Here is a 14,531-nt window from a genome sequence, read left to right on the forward strand (position 1 = left end):
AAATAATGACAAAAGTAAAAAAAAAATACACACATTTACCACTGTCTTTGCAAACAGGGCATACCACACACACTGCTTCTTGAGTGATGACAGTAGCATGCAATACTTATTGTGACCTAAGGGTGGCAGCAGTAAGGACAGGGGTTTCTATAATGAGTTGGTCCACACTTGGACAGTAGAATTCTTTTTTTTTACACCTTTACTGAATTCACACATTGACTGCAGTGGTGGTGCTGCGGTAGCGTTGTCGCCTCACAGTAAGACGTCCTGTTCGATTCTCAGCTAGAGCGTCTTCTGTGTGATGACATGCGTGAATGGGCATACCTTCATTGTAGGTTGTGTGTCAGGGCCGGCAACTCGGCACATAAAAATCTACTGCCAATCATTAGCGGACCAGAGTTCCACTGTGGTGACCCCTAACCGGGTAAAGCCGAAAGACACAACAACAACATTGAATTCACACATCCCCAGATAACATGGGTACACAAAGTTATAAAAAAACTATTGCACAGCCTTCTCCTTTTCATGCATTATACATATATGATTTCTTTACAATTATTGTTCAGTTTAATATTACATAGATTGCTCATGTCGTCTTCCTCTTCCAGAACATTATTCTGCCTACATTGTTCCTACAAATTCCATTTATTTTTAAGAAGTTTGCTCCTTCCTTTTTCTAAAGATGCCACCTCCAATTATTTTATCTTTGAAGAGCAGAATTATTAAGCCAAAATATATAACTAAATAAGGATTAGCATACTAACTAATGACATAATTCTGACCAACAGCCATTTCTATAAATTGAGTCCAGTGTCATGCTACAGCACCTTCTCATTAACTTATCTAAAGTGCCCAGGCAGGCAGGTAAGAAGGCACCTTTCAAACAGCAACTTCCTGTTAACTTCTCTACAGCTCTCCGACCGGCAGGCAGATGAGAAAGCACCTCTCATACAGTATCTTCTCATTAACTTACTTTCAGCTTTTGGACAGGTAGGTGAGATGGTACCGCTCAAACATGATCTTGCGAGGAAATGATAGGTGTGTCAGGTACCCTAAAATAATACGTTTAAGGAGAGGTCAAAGTAAGAGTAAAGTGTAACCATTTGGTTTAACCATTTACTTTGCTCTGTTTCCTTGAATATTTCTCTCCAGTTCAATGTCCCCAGTGAAGAATCAACATGCCTCATGGCAAACAAGGCACTGATGTTGGTTGCATGACATTTCCTTATATATCCCACAATGAAAATGTCATTGCATGACATTTCCTTATATATCCCACAATGACATTTCACTCCTCTCACTTTGTTTTTATGAGCTTGTAATCTCACAGAAATATGTTTGTGGTTTGCAAATACTGATACTAACTAGGACGTGCAGCACACAGTGCAAAAACACCAAGAAAGCATTTTATGACTTTACATAAAGGATTATAAATTACAAATATATGTTTGGAATATACAGTAGTTGATACCTTTGGAGTTTCTTAAAGACAGCTTTAGTAACAGAAAACAACAGTCTGGGCTGGCTTTACCCAATAAAAATAAAAGACTTTTTAACAGTTTTACAGAAAGTAAAAAGTCTTTTAAGTCCTTTCACAATAAATAGTCTCTGGTAGTCTCATTCCATAGCTTTCAATCTTCCATCTCCAAAATAGGGAACATATGGGCAAAATATGAAACAATAACAACTTCAACTAAGAAGCTGACATCATGCTTGTTAAAGTGTTTCTTCACACTTAAAGAGTTCATTTGATGAATTAGTATGATTCAGTATTATTTACCATGGATATTTGTTAAAAAAATCTTTATAATGAATGCCTGCCTAACCATTTCAAGGTGGAACAGTGCTGAACATAGGATTTTTAGGACTCAAAATGAGGAATATTCCACATAATCAGGTGCAGTTAAGAGGTATTTCTCAATCACTCTAGGATTTTGCATGGCACAAACAAAGGTTTTGGTGATCTCAGTTTAAAATAATATGTGTACCTCTAGTACTACATAAAAACAAAACAGAATTGTTTCTATTCCTGTGTCAGATATAACAATTATCAGGCCTCTTTTCTCCTGTGCCTCGCTGATCCTTATTGCTGGTCTCCACCAGAGTCGAAACTCAGAAGCATAGCTAATGCTCTGGTATACACAAACTCAGAAGCATAGCTAAAGTGGGTCAAAGGGAGCAGCTGCCCCAGGATCAAGGTCTCAAAGGACACAATTAGCATATCTTTTTCTCTCTCTCTTTTTTTTTATGTTGCTCTTCAAATTACTGTTGAGGGGTACCAGATCAGGGAGTGGCACCAAGTGCCAGATAAGCCAGCTATGGCTCTGTACAAACTTCTGAATTGTCGTTCCCTTCTTATTTCTATCAGCTTATCTGACTTACCCCTTCTCGGTCTCTGTCTCTGTCTCTCTCTCGCTCTCTCTATTAAATAACCTGAAGTTACACCTAAGGGCTATTTTGCACACAGCAAGCATTTGTCCCTTAAAAGGATAATAGTAGCTAATTTATAAACATTGGTAAAGATGTCTTTCACAACTGCATTATACACATCAAAACAAGTCACAGTTTTATACACATTCCATGGGGACCCCCAGCTTGAAATCACTAGTTTCAGACCCTGTGGATTGTCTGAATGCCTATAATAGACTATTTGCATTGTGATGGTGAACAGAGGCACAACACTGAATGTTAAAGCAGAAGGGTTAGAAGAACAAAGCCCATTTGCAAAGTTTGTCACTTCCCTTTTTCTGCTGATGCAGACATTGTAGAGGCGTGTGATTGGTCACCAAAGCAAATGTACAACGCACCAGGTAGCACTGCAGAGATTCCAGAGCCAGTTTCATAACCTGGCACTAAAATTTGATTTCTCAATATCCATTTCCAACTTTAATCAGTCTTCTACTTAATTTTTTTTTTTTTTTTGAGTCCTCTTCCTCACATATCTTTGTGACAGCGCCACATCCAAGCCTACCTCCAATGCATTTCCATGTACTATAAAGACTCTTAAAAATTCACTGGATACCGGGACTGGTTTCAAGCATAGGAAGACTTTCAGATGTTCAAAGGTATTCTATAACTCTGAGTTATATCTGACCCTAGCTGCCACATTACCCTTGGTAAGGTTCGTAAAGCAGCAAGTGATGATGAAGATGAGCAGCACACATTTTTGGTAATAGACATCCAGGCCAAGGAAGACCCTTACCTGCTGCTTTGCATGGGGAACTCACAACTTTTGCACTGTTTAAGTTTTGTTTTTTCTTTTTAGGGCTTAATGGTCACTCTGTCTATTATGTATTATAAATACTTAACCTCAGTCACTCAGTCTAACTTTTGGAAATGTTATCTGTGAGCCCTGCTTGTCTGAGTGAATCTAGAACATTCTGAACTTGAGCAAGTGCAAATCCCAGTCCTCTGAATGAATTATAACATCATCTAGGTATGCTACAGTGTACAGATGATGGGGCACCCTGTCCATTAGTAAATGGAATGTAGGTGGTACCCCACAAAAGCCAAACAGGAAGCCTCAGTACTGAAATAAGCCACCTAGAGTTGAAACATCAGTTTTCTATTTGGCTTCATCTGTTAATAGGATCTGCCAGTAGCCTTTCATAAGATCCAGGATGGTCAGGAATCTTACTTACCCTATCCTCTTATTCAGCCTGTCCACCATTGGTATGGGATGGTCTTGAATTTAGATACGTTAAAGAGCGTCTGAAAATCATTGCAGACATCAATGTTTTTATTAGGCATGCTTACTAAAATTATGGATTTATTCTACACCTTTCTGGGCTCCTCAATAACTTCCAACTGTAACATTTTCTCTGCCTCCTCCTGAACTGCCCTTCTTTGATGCTCTGGTATCCAAAAAGGATTTACTATTGACTTTTTCACTTGGAATGGTCTCTGCATGATGTTTTGCCAAACTGCTTCTACCTGGCAGTTCAGATAATTTAGTTCTGTGTTGCAGATTAATAGTTTCTTCACTTCCCATGTTTTGGGCTTTGACAGGGTCTCATCCCCCACCACTTCAGGGACAGACAGTAGGCCCTTTTCCTTCTTATGATGTCTTGCCTAAGCCACTTAACTAAGGCTGCCTCAGCCTCTTTCCATAATTTAAGATAATTTATGTGGCAATTTTGTTCTTAACATCTTTTACTAGCTTGTCTCACCCAGAAATTTATTCTTTCAATAACATCAAACAGTTCTTGCCTTGCTACTTCACCAGAAATTTCTTTTCAGCTGAGGATACTAAAACCATTACAAAGTCTCCCACCTGTAGCTCTTACCTGCTGGTTTTCATGTTGTACATCCCCTGCTTGTCTGTTTGGGACCAGCAACACTATTTTTAATCAAGTATACAGACTCCTGTGGTGTGGACTTTATATAATCACAGAAAGCTGCATGTCTTTCTGAAAATATTGATGTCCTTCTATTCTACTGTTGAAGTATTCATAATATGAGGAATTACCTGACATCTGGCCAGTATAAAAGCCTTTTACTACTTGCAAGTACATGGTACGTCACATGTATGCTCCCCGCATACGTAGGGGGTAACCATGACGTCTGCACGTACTGTCTTCAGAACTTCTCTGCCGCCAGTGCAGATACCATCTTCGACTGCTAGTCTGCTTGCCTAAGTTGTTTGCTGCTGTACCAAGTCATTTCAGATAAGTGCCCCGCTAGGAATTTTTCTCCTTTTTTGCTACTGTGTTTGTAAGTATTTTTCATGTCATTCAAGAAAGGCAAATGCCAGTGTGGGAGACAGATTCCACATAAAGATAGTGATGACCAGTGCTTATTTTGCTTAGAGGCTACCCACAACCATAAAATTTGTTCCATTTGTGAGGCCTTTGTGCCTAAGACTTTGCATAGCCAGCTGTCCTCGCTATCTATTTATCTAGAAACCCAACATCTGAAACTCTTAGTGAAAGACGCTATGGAGGGTATGTCTGGGTCTTCTCCTGAGTTAATTGAGAAGAGAAAAGCCAAACATCCTAGGTCTGGCTCTTCGGTTGCACCTCCTACATTGGACATCTCTCTCAAAGCTGATGAAGGCCTGGAAATCTGTCCTGTCTTGGTTTGGATTCTTTGGCTAAAACCGGTTCAGAAGTCATTGTGGATCAAACGACAAGCATGTCCCTGGAGGCTCTGCAGACATCTGGTTTGGATGTTCAGGGGGAACTGAGACTAGTGATTTCAGAAGGCCCAAGGGGGGATCCCTCAAATACTAGTTAGGGAGGAAGTCTCGACTACAGTTGTGGAGTGTAGGTCTATGTCGGTCCCTTTCACTTTTCATAATGTGATGTACACATTAAAAAGAAGGAAAAGACCAAGCATTCCACTCTCCTCAGAGATTCACCAAGTGAATGGCATAGGTTTACCCAAGGCCTATTTAATATCCTTATGGCCCTTAAGCCTCTTTCTGGTGTCTCTCTCCCCATTCTGCCTTGGACTTTTTCACCACAAAAGAAAATTAGGGAACAGGATGATTTTGAGGAAGAAATTTCTTCAGATGATGATTCCTTAGCCTACTCTACCCAGACTCCTTCTCCTCTGGAGTATGCTTCTTCAGAAGAGGATTGTAATGGTACTGATTCTCCCATAGAAGAGATTACTTTTGTGTAAACTATTTCCAAAATGAGTGAGTTTTTTCAAATGGGATAGTTCCCAGGTTAGTGATGTGCAGAAGAGATAGTATGACCTATTGCAAATGAAGTCCCCTTCTCCTTCAGATGTTCCTCCAGTTTTGTCTGCTTTAGTGATTTTCAGCCCTGGGCCCCTGTGAAGCCAGACCACTTTTAAAAAGTGCCAGAGGATAGCAAATTTCTTTTTAGATGTCCATCTGCTTATCCTGCTGTGGTCTCTGTGGCTTCGGATAAACCTTCCAGATTACTGCCATCTACTTCACTTGTCCCTTCTGATAAAGTAAGCAGGACTATGGAAAGGCTGGGGAAGAAGGGCTGTGCTTCTGCTACCATAGATTTCCATGCTATTAATAATCAGACTCATGACCAGATATGCTTTGGCTCTTCTTTCACAGGCCACTCAAGTTATTTCTGATCTTCCTGATTCAGAAGAAAAAACTAAAGCCTAGTCCTTATTAGGAGCTTCTTCTCAGGTAACAAGACATTCAATTAAGTGTAGTTATTATGCATCAGAAACATCTTCTAGGGCAGATGCATCAGGCTCTGTTTTGAGAAGACTTCACCCACTGCCAAATGACATTAAAGCAAAGTTACTTGATGCTCCTCTGGATAATAAAGCTTTGTTTGGTTCTGTGACTTTTGTTTGTTTAAGTCTTTGCAGGAGAAAATAAGGAGCTACAAGATTTTTTTGAAACACATTTTTGTCTCACCTGTACCTAAAATTCACAGAACTTATCCCTCCAAAACTGCTTTTGTGTGAAAACAGGTTTTCACTCCTCCATCTAATTCTAAAAAGGGTGACAGGAGGCCTCCCCCACTAAAGACTTCTCAGTCTGCTCCTACCCAGAAGCATCCCTTGCCTGACAAGCCAGGTAGTCTGTGACTACCACTCTTGCCACAGCCTTACTGCTCTTTATCTTCATCTCTCTCAGTCTCTATCAGTTTGGGGTAAAATTACTCAGGACACATGGGTTCTTTTGAATATTCAAAACGGTTATTTCATGGTCTGGAAGTCTCTTCCTCCCTTCATGGGCATTCTTCAACCTCCTCGTGAACAGCTGCATTTATATCCAGAGGTCCTTCAGGACTTGTTGAATCAGGAAACAATTCAGGAGGTTCCACCCACACACAGAGGAAGAGGGTTTTATTCCAGAATGTTTCTAGTGCAAGAAAGGATGGGCCTGGAGACCAATTCTGGACGTCTCACACCTCAACACCTTCTTGAAGGTTCCTTCCTTCTGCATGCTGTCCCTTTAGACTATTTCCTCTTATTCTACCTCAGGCTTTTATGGCATCACTGGATATCAAGGATGCCTACCTTCACATTCCTATTCATCCCCTTTACAGCAAATGTTTACATTTCTCTGTTGCTTCCTTGCATTTTCAGTTCTCTGTTTTTCCCTTTGGCCTTTCTGCTGCCCCAAGGGTATTCACCAAATGCCTAGCACCTATAATTGCTTTCTGTAGGCTTCAAGGCATCCAAGTTTTCCCTTACTTAGACGACCATCTGATTTAGGCATCCTCCCCAGAGATCTTGCTGCAGAACCTATACGTCGCCATTTCCCTTTTGCAAAGCCTTGGGTTCACCATAAATTTCACAAAATCATCCCTCACCCCTTCTCAAGATCATGTTTTCCTGCTGTGCAGGATACAGAGAAACCTTATGCTGGCCTCTCTCCCTCCTCCAAAGGCTCTGTCCTTCATTTCTTTCTTTCTTCCAAACTCTTTTCCCTCTACCCTCTGTCACAGCCAGGGAGTTTCTCAGACTTCTTTGGTTCTTGAAAACAGTTTGGACGCAGCATGCATATCCCCTAGAGGTTTTGGTTTATCTTCTTTGTTGTCTGAAGAAAGAACTCCAATGGTGGATTCAGCAACTGACCCTGAACCCAGGTCTTTCCTGCATCCTCCTCTTTCCTCTCAAAAGCTGTTCACAGGTGCTTCAGATGTAGATTGAGGAGCAGTTTTCAGCTCCATGAAGGTACAGGAGGTCTGGTCACAGGAGCACATCAACATCAAAGAGATGAGATCACTTCTGCTGGCCCTCCAGGTTTTCCATCCTCTTTTCCTTCCAGGTCCTTTCAAGCTGTTATCAGACATCACCACAGTCCTCTGGTATGTAAACAAATGGGGGGAGGATCTTATCTTCTTTGCAGGCTTGCTCTCATGGCTTGGGAGCCTGCAGTTCAGTATCAGGTCACTCCTCACGCAGTGTACATCTCTTCCAGTCAGAATTATGTGGCAGACACTCTGAGCAGGTACTTGACTCAATCCAATGGTTTACCTTTACAAGGCCGCAAATAAAATATGTGAACCCGTCAAATATTTGACTCAAAACATCAGAAACTGCACTTTTGAATGCTTAAAACAGTGAAAGTGCTGCACAACAAATTTGACATTCTGGGAATGTCTATTGTGTTGACAACATATGACATTTCCAGATGTCTCCAAACACTGTTATGTAAGGGGGCAAGCCCCCCTGCACTCCCCATACCCACTGCTAATTTAATATACTAACGCCAAGATCGCACTACAGTGAGGGAAGGGGTACATGTTCCAATCCCCAATGTAGTGTGAATGCCGAATTCACATGAGCAAATGCACAGTGGCATTCGATCAATTGTGATTTCGGCAATTCATTGTTCATCATTATGAAATCTGGAAATCATAGATGTGCACTTCAACCATATGAAGGTAAACCCAACCCCACATATCCTATTTGCCTCACTGCTAAACAGACAATTTCCACTATTTTGTAAGAGAGTCCTGGGTCCTCTGGTTTGGAAGGTGGATGCCCTATCTTTTTCTTGGAAGGGGATGTTTCTTTATGCATACCCCCTTCCTCTCACTCCAAAGGTACTGTTCAAGATTCAGCAGGACAAACCCAAAATCTTGCTGGTGACTCCCTTTCGGCCAAGACAACATTGGTTCCCTCTTCGTCTGCATTTAGCCAAGGGCAATCATCACAAGTTACCTCACAGGATGGACCTTTTCATACAAGACAAAAGATCTCTTATCTATCCCCACCTGCCGACCCTGCAATTGACTCTGTGGGGGATAGGATTTTGATTCCTTTCAGACACCTTTTTTTCCTGAGGATGTGCTTAGGGTTCTCCAGGAGGCCAGACACCCCAACACTAGGAAATCCTACTTATTTAAATGGAAGAGGTTTTATGTTTGGTGTCTTTCACATAACTTGGACCCACTGACTGTGGATATCCATTGGTTCTCTCTTATTTGTGTGAACTGCTCAATGTTGGATTGGCCTATTCTTCTGTCAAGGCCCACTTATCAGCTATCTCTGCTTGTCTGCCTTTATCTCCTCCTTTAGCTGCTAGATTTGAGGCTTAACAATTCCTCAAAGATAACCTACTTATTAGACCTTCCAGGAAGCCTGTTCATCCTCCTTGAGATCTTAATTTTGTTTTGGAGAAACTGACTTTGGCTCCTTTTGAGCCTGTGGCTACAGCTTATTTGCAGCATTGCTCTTGGAAGACGGTTTTGTTGTTAGCTTTGACTTCAGCTAGATGAGTGTCTGAGCTTCAAGCCCTTATGGCTTCTCCTCCTTTTTTGGTTTTACATAAGGACAGGGTGTCTTTGCATACTAATCTTTCATTTATGCCCAAGGTTGTGAATGAGTTGTCATGTAATCAATCCATTCATTCGCCCACTTTTTTCCCTTCTCCACAATCTCCTAGTGAGAGGGTACTATACACCTTGGATGTGCATAGACAGCTCAGATTTTATTTGGATAAAACCAAGGTTATCAGGAAATCTGATCAGATTTTTGTTTCTTTTCATTCCAGGTCTTTGGGATTGTCTGTTTCCAAGCAAACTATTTCCTCTTGGATTTCTAAGGCTATTTCTTTTTGTTATGTTTCTCATGGTAATAGCCTTCCTTTTTCTGTTAAGGCTGATTCTACTAGGGCTGTGGCTGGTGCTTTCTTCAAAGGTTTGGACACTAATTCCATTCTTGAAGCAGCTACCTGGACTTCTGTACATATCCTCACCAAACACTACAAGTGAGGTGAAATCTCCAGAGCTAGAGCTAGTTTTGCTAGGGCCATTCTTCATGGCTTTTTAGAGAGCACTACTGTCCCTTCCTCCTCACAAGTTTTATCATGAGCTTTGGTATACCCCTTCTTGTTATGAATACTGCAGCAGTAGAATAGAAGGACATAGTACAGTTGTGTAAAATCTTACCATAATGATAGATGTCCTGCTCTTCACTGCTGCAGTGTTCTATCCCTTTCTTCTAACCCTCTGGGTATTGCTTTTTCTTATGGATGTATGATTCATCTCCTTGATTCCTTAGAGTGACGTTCCTTCTGTGGCGTTCAGTTCTGAGGATAGTGTGTGCGGATGTCACATTTATGCCCTACGTGCACGGAGCATAATGTGCAACATCCCATGTACTTGCAATTAGCAAAAGGCTTTAGTATACTGTCCGGATGTCGGGTCACCCTTGGCAGGGAATCCCCCATGTTATAAATACTGCAGCAGTGAAGAGAAGAACATCAATAATTATGGTAAGATTTTACACAGCTATACTTTATTTTGTTCCTTTGGACTCCTGTGCATCTTCCTTTCGGAACTGCTCCTTTTCTAATATTGTTTTCCTTTGGTTTGCTTTATATAAAAGGGACCAAAGAAAAGTTCACTGCATATTTATGGAAATTTGTCTAATATTATCCATAATCTTTCCTTCCTACTGTTTCAAGACAAACCAAACAAAATCCCTCTGTCTAGTGACCCACTCAAGAGCTGAGCCATAGCACTGCAGGCAAAAGTTTGGTTCTTAACCAAGAAAACTGGTGCAGAATAGTAGCTGAGGCAATTTCCTCTAAGTCATATCCAGAGTTATATGTATATTCAGTCTGAACTATTCTAGTCACTTCTTTCCTTACAGAGCAGGATCCTTAATTCCCTAGGTGAAATATCCCATCTGTTTAATAATCATAGCCTGATACTACATCATATGGGTCTGGTAATTAATGAGCCTACTGACTACAGCAGGAATATCGATAACCTCCTACTTGCTTTGAATTAGGGGGAGTACTTAAAGAGTTACTGTCTTTCTTTACCTATTTGATGTACCATGGTCTATCACATCCACTATGCTGTTATAGATAAAACATTTTTTCCCTCTTGAGTTTTATAAAATATGTCAGTTTCTTAGGGGAAGGTGGCTAATAGTTGGATTTTATGGAATAATCAGAAAGTAGTCCCTCAAAAGAATTGACTACAGGAGGAATAGTCATAGCTCATCCTTTGGACTCTAGTAACTTCATCAGAGTAGAAAACAGTGTAAGACCACTAAAGACAGTCTTTTGTCACATTCAGGATGCTTCCAAAAATAAACATCCTGAGGATGTCCAGTGTCCAGACCTACAAGGCGGGGTTCTGATCCAAATAGTGCTCTATTCTCCTTTTCTGTATTAAACTTATATGCCAGAGGAGATAGCTTTATTTAATTTCTTTATTATAGAAACCTATGAAGCCTAAAGTGCATGGTTTAAGAATGGAAGAAAATGCATATACCCGCTCCCTATTTTAAAGTGCACATGTGCAAGTTCTGCATAGTCAAAACAAGGAATATCTAATAATGTTCAGGGGACCAATGCCCAATACTTGAACAACTGGCTGTTGGGTGTTTGTAGCACACAAACATCTGTACCACAAAAGGAAAGAACAGATGTTCCCCACAGAAAGGAGCAGCAGGTATGCAGGGAACACCAGCACACTTGCTGGAAAGAAGAGATAAAACTAATCCTGATGTGTCTACAAAAGGGTGGATCTTCTATAGACCCAGGTAATTACAGGTCCATCTGTCTAACCATTTATATATGCAAAACCATAGAACATATCATAGCAGAAGTCATTTATACAGATATAGGCAACTTAACTGATCTAGACCCCACACAGTTTGGTATAGTGAAGGGTCCATCCTGAATCCTGAACAGACTAAACATCTTTGGAAAGGTTACAGAGGCTGTGGACAGTGTTCACTCTATGCACACTGCTTACCTTAACCTGGTCACGGATTATGACACTATGCCATATGCTGTTATGATTGAAAACTTAGGCAAAGTTAAAGTAAACCCCTTATGTTGTCTGCTGGATTGCAGCTTGGCTATCCAATAGATACCAGGTAGTGAAAGTTGCTGGTACCCTCTCTGAAATTAAAACTGTACTACAGAGATCAGTACTGCGCCCTCTCCTATCTGGCATTTATTTTGCAGACATCCAAGACACTATCTCAGTAATGTGGTTGACCAAGTTTGCTGATGACTGCAAGTTGGGCACTATTATACACTCAACCATTGCTACTGAACCACTCCAAAGAGGTCTGCAATATACACATACATGGTGTACTGAAAATGTTCTTAAGGTAAATAAAAACAAATGTGCAGCTTTGTAGCATTCAGGAAAAAAGCTGTTCCAATCTCATAAGTTATAAGTGATGCTCCTCTTCAGACAGAGATGGTCATAAGAAATGTGGGTACTTACATGGACAACTGTCTCTCATTTAATCGTGTTTCTACCAGTCATGAAATTCATCTCTCTGGGTCAGTTATTTTCCAAGGGAAATATCTTCATTTTCCATATAAGTCATCTTAACACTGTACGCTTCCCTTATCTGATCCATCACCGAATACAATGCTCTCTTTGGTATGAACAAATCCAAGCATAGTGCTCAACGGGAAAGACCCCATTGATTTTTATCCCCCCAAAATTAAAGGCTTTAAATTCCTCAACCATCCTGATAGATTAGCACAACTTTCCTTACATACAGCAGCCTACCAGCTTCTCCGAGATTACCTGTTTCTCACTTTTGAGCATTGAAACACCCAGTCCTATCTGATGCCCTATTTCTTTGCAGAGTTAGTGACTGTAAAAACACCCATACTAGGGACCTAAAGTTATGACAACAAATAAACAAGACTTTCTGGAAAGATAGGTTCCTAACTCAATGTATTCCCAGCCTAATTGTATAAGAAACCGCTAAAGGTCAAGCAAAGTACTCATTTGTTTGTCTTTAAGGCTAGTCTTCATGACTGGATGGGTAGACATATATTTACATCAGTGTTACAATGTACGGACTCCGTTACGTTCTCATAAAGGGCAGCAAAATCTTTTATGTGTGCTGGCTTACAGGTGTATATTGCTAGGCCTCTTATGATCCCTGTGATCACTTTCATAATATTGTTCTCATGTTTCCAAGATATCTGTATACTGATGTCACAGTGGGAGAAGACCTTGTGACAGTCATGAAACTGCATACTTCAGATGCCATTTTAACTTGGTGATAGAAGCAGTCTATTCAATACCTATTAATTCTGTTAGAGCCTCCTGTATGAACAGTGGAGTGATAGAAGGAACAGGAAACTTTAAGCAGATGCTGTCCTGCAGAACGGAGGAAGAAGTTTCAGCACCGGTTAGGTAAAGTCACGTGGTCTGGCTCAGCATGTTAAGTCTGAGCCTCACTGTCACACACCATTTGCTCCTGTAAAGCACCTAAGAAATCTCCATGCTTTTAACTTTCTAAGCTTTATGTCCAGAGTGTTTACAAAATGCCCTGTCTGTTTCCTGTTCTGGAGATTCAGCTGAAGAAAATGAAGGAATGAGAGAAGAAGAAGAAAAAGTTAAGGCTAACACTCTCCTCTTAGGTTCATAGGGTATATACCAGGCTAACGACCACCATGGCCTTTATAAGCCTAGCCATGCAACCCATCTCAATTGTGTCCCTATGTAAAATGAGTGTTTATTAGGTGGGGGTATGTCAGTTTGGAAGTTTCTAAAGGTTATGTGGGGGGGCTGTGTTATCTGGATGCAGTTACTGTCTGCGACTATCAGAGACATGGAAGCCAGGCCCAGTGTGAATTTCTGATTTCCAATCCATTGGTCATTATTACACTTAAATAGGGTTAGGGATGAGCTCTGTTTTACATGAATGAGGAGCCTATTCCAGAGCATGGGGATCATGTGAGATACATATCTGTCTCCCTAACATGTCCTATTTATGTTGCAAGCACAATTTAAATCCTTGGATCTAGTGGCTCTGATTTTGTTAATTTTGCAGATCTGCAAAATGTCCATCAGAGCTAGATCTAAAGATGCTTTGTAAGCCAGGCATAGATCACCTCTCAGTAACCTGTAGGAGACCGAGTACAGAGGTACAGCTTTAAGATGATCCAAACAGGACAATGTGTTCATATCCTGGATTCTCCTGTTAAGGAACCTTTAGGGAATTTCAACTGTTGCACTTGTCCGGTCAGGTACATGCTAAAGCGGGGAATTATATTCAATGATGGGTCTGATAATGGTCAAATATAGTGACATTGTGACATCCTTGGACCTGGAAGTCATGCCCTTGCTTATAAGCTGGTTGACACAGAATGAATTTCTTATTGCCTTGGCCACATGTTGGTCAAAGGTCAGATTACTGTCTACATATATTCCCAGATCCTTGAATACATCAGGTCAGCACTCTTGGATGTCTTATCAATGGAGTAATTAGCCCGGGTGGTCATTTTTCCCAAAAGGCAGAGTAATGCATTTCTTGGCATTGAGTTTTAATCCGTTACTTTGGCACCAGTCATTTGTTTGTGTTAGACATACTTGTAAGATGTCTGTGTCATGGGGGAATCTAGAATAGCTCCCCATTTCCAGTCACCTGTGAACTTGGTTAACCAAAGACCCCTGACATTAGCCTTTACCTCCAAGACGTAGATGCCAAATAGGAACGATCCCAGCATGGAGAACTAAGGTACCCCACTGCTGATTATTTTCTTAGTGGAGGTGATCACCAGTCTTGACTTCCATGGTCCTATCAGTATGTCAGCCAGCAATCCAGAGACTTATGCAGGGGTTTATGCACAGTCGAGT

General features: G+C 40.9%; 1 protein-coding gene across 1 annotated transcript in view; it reads right to left on the reverse strand.

Annotated features, from left to right (window-relative positions):
- The window catches only part of LOC122791466 (NACHT, LRR and PYD domains-containing protein 3-like), a 772,530-nt gene that overhangs the window by 581,604 nt on the left and 176,395 nt on the right, over nucleotides 1–14,531 (reverse strand). The window lies entirely within an intron of this gene.

Source organism: Protopterus annectens, chromosome 17.part0, assembly GCF_019279795.1.
Source record: "Protopterus annectens isolate FY-2018-M chromosome 17.part0, PAN1.0, whole genome shotgun sequence".
Taxonomy (NCBI): Eukaryota; Metazoa; Chordata; order Ceratodontiformes; family Protopteridae; genus Protopterus; species Protopterus annectens.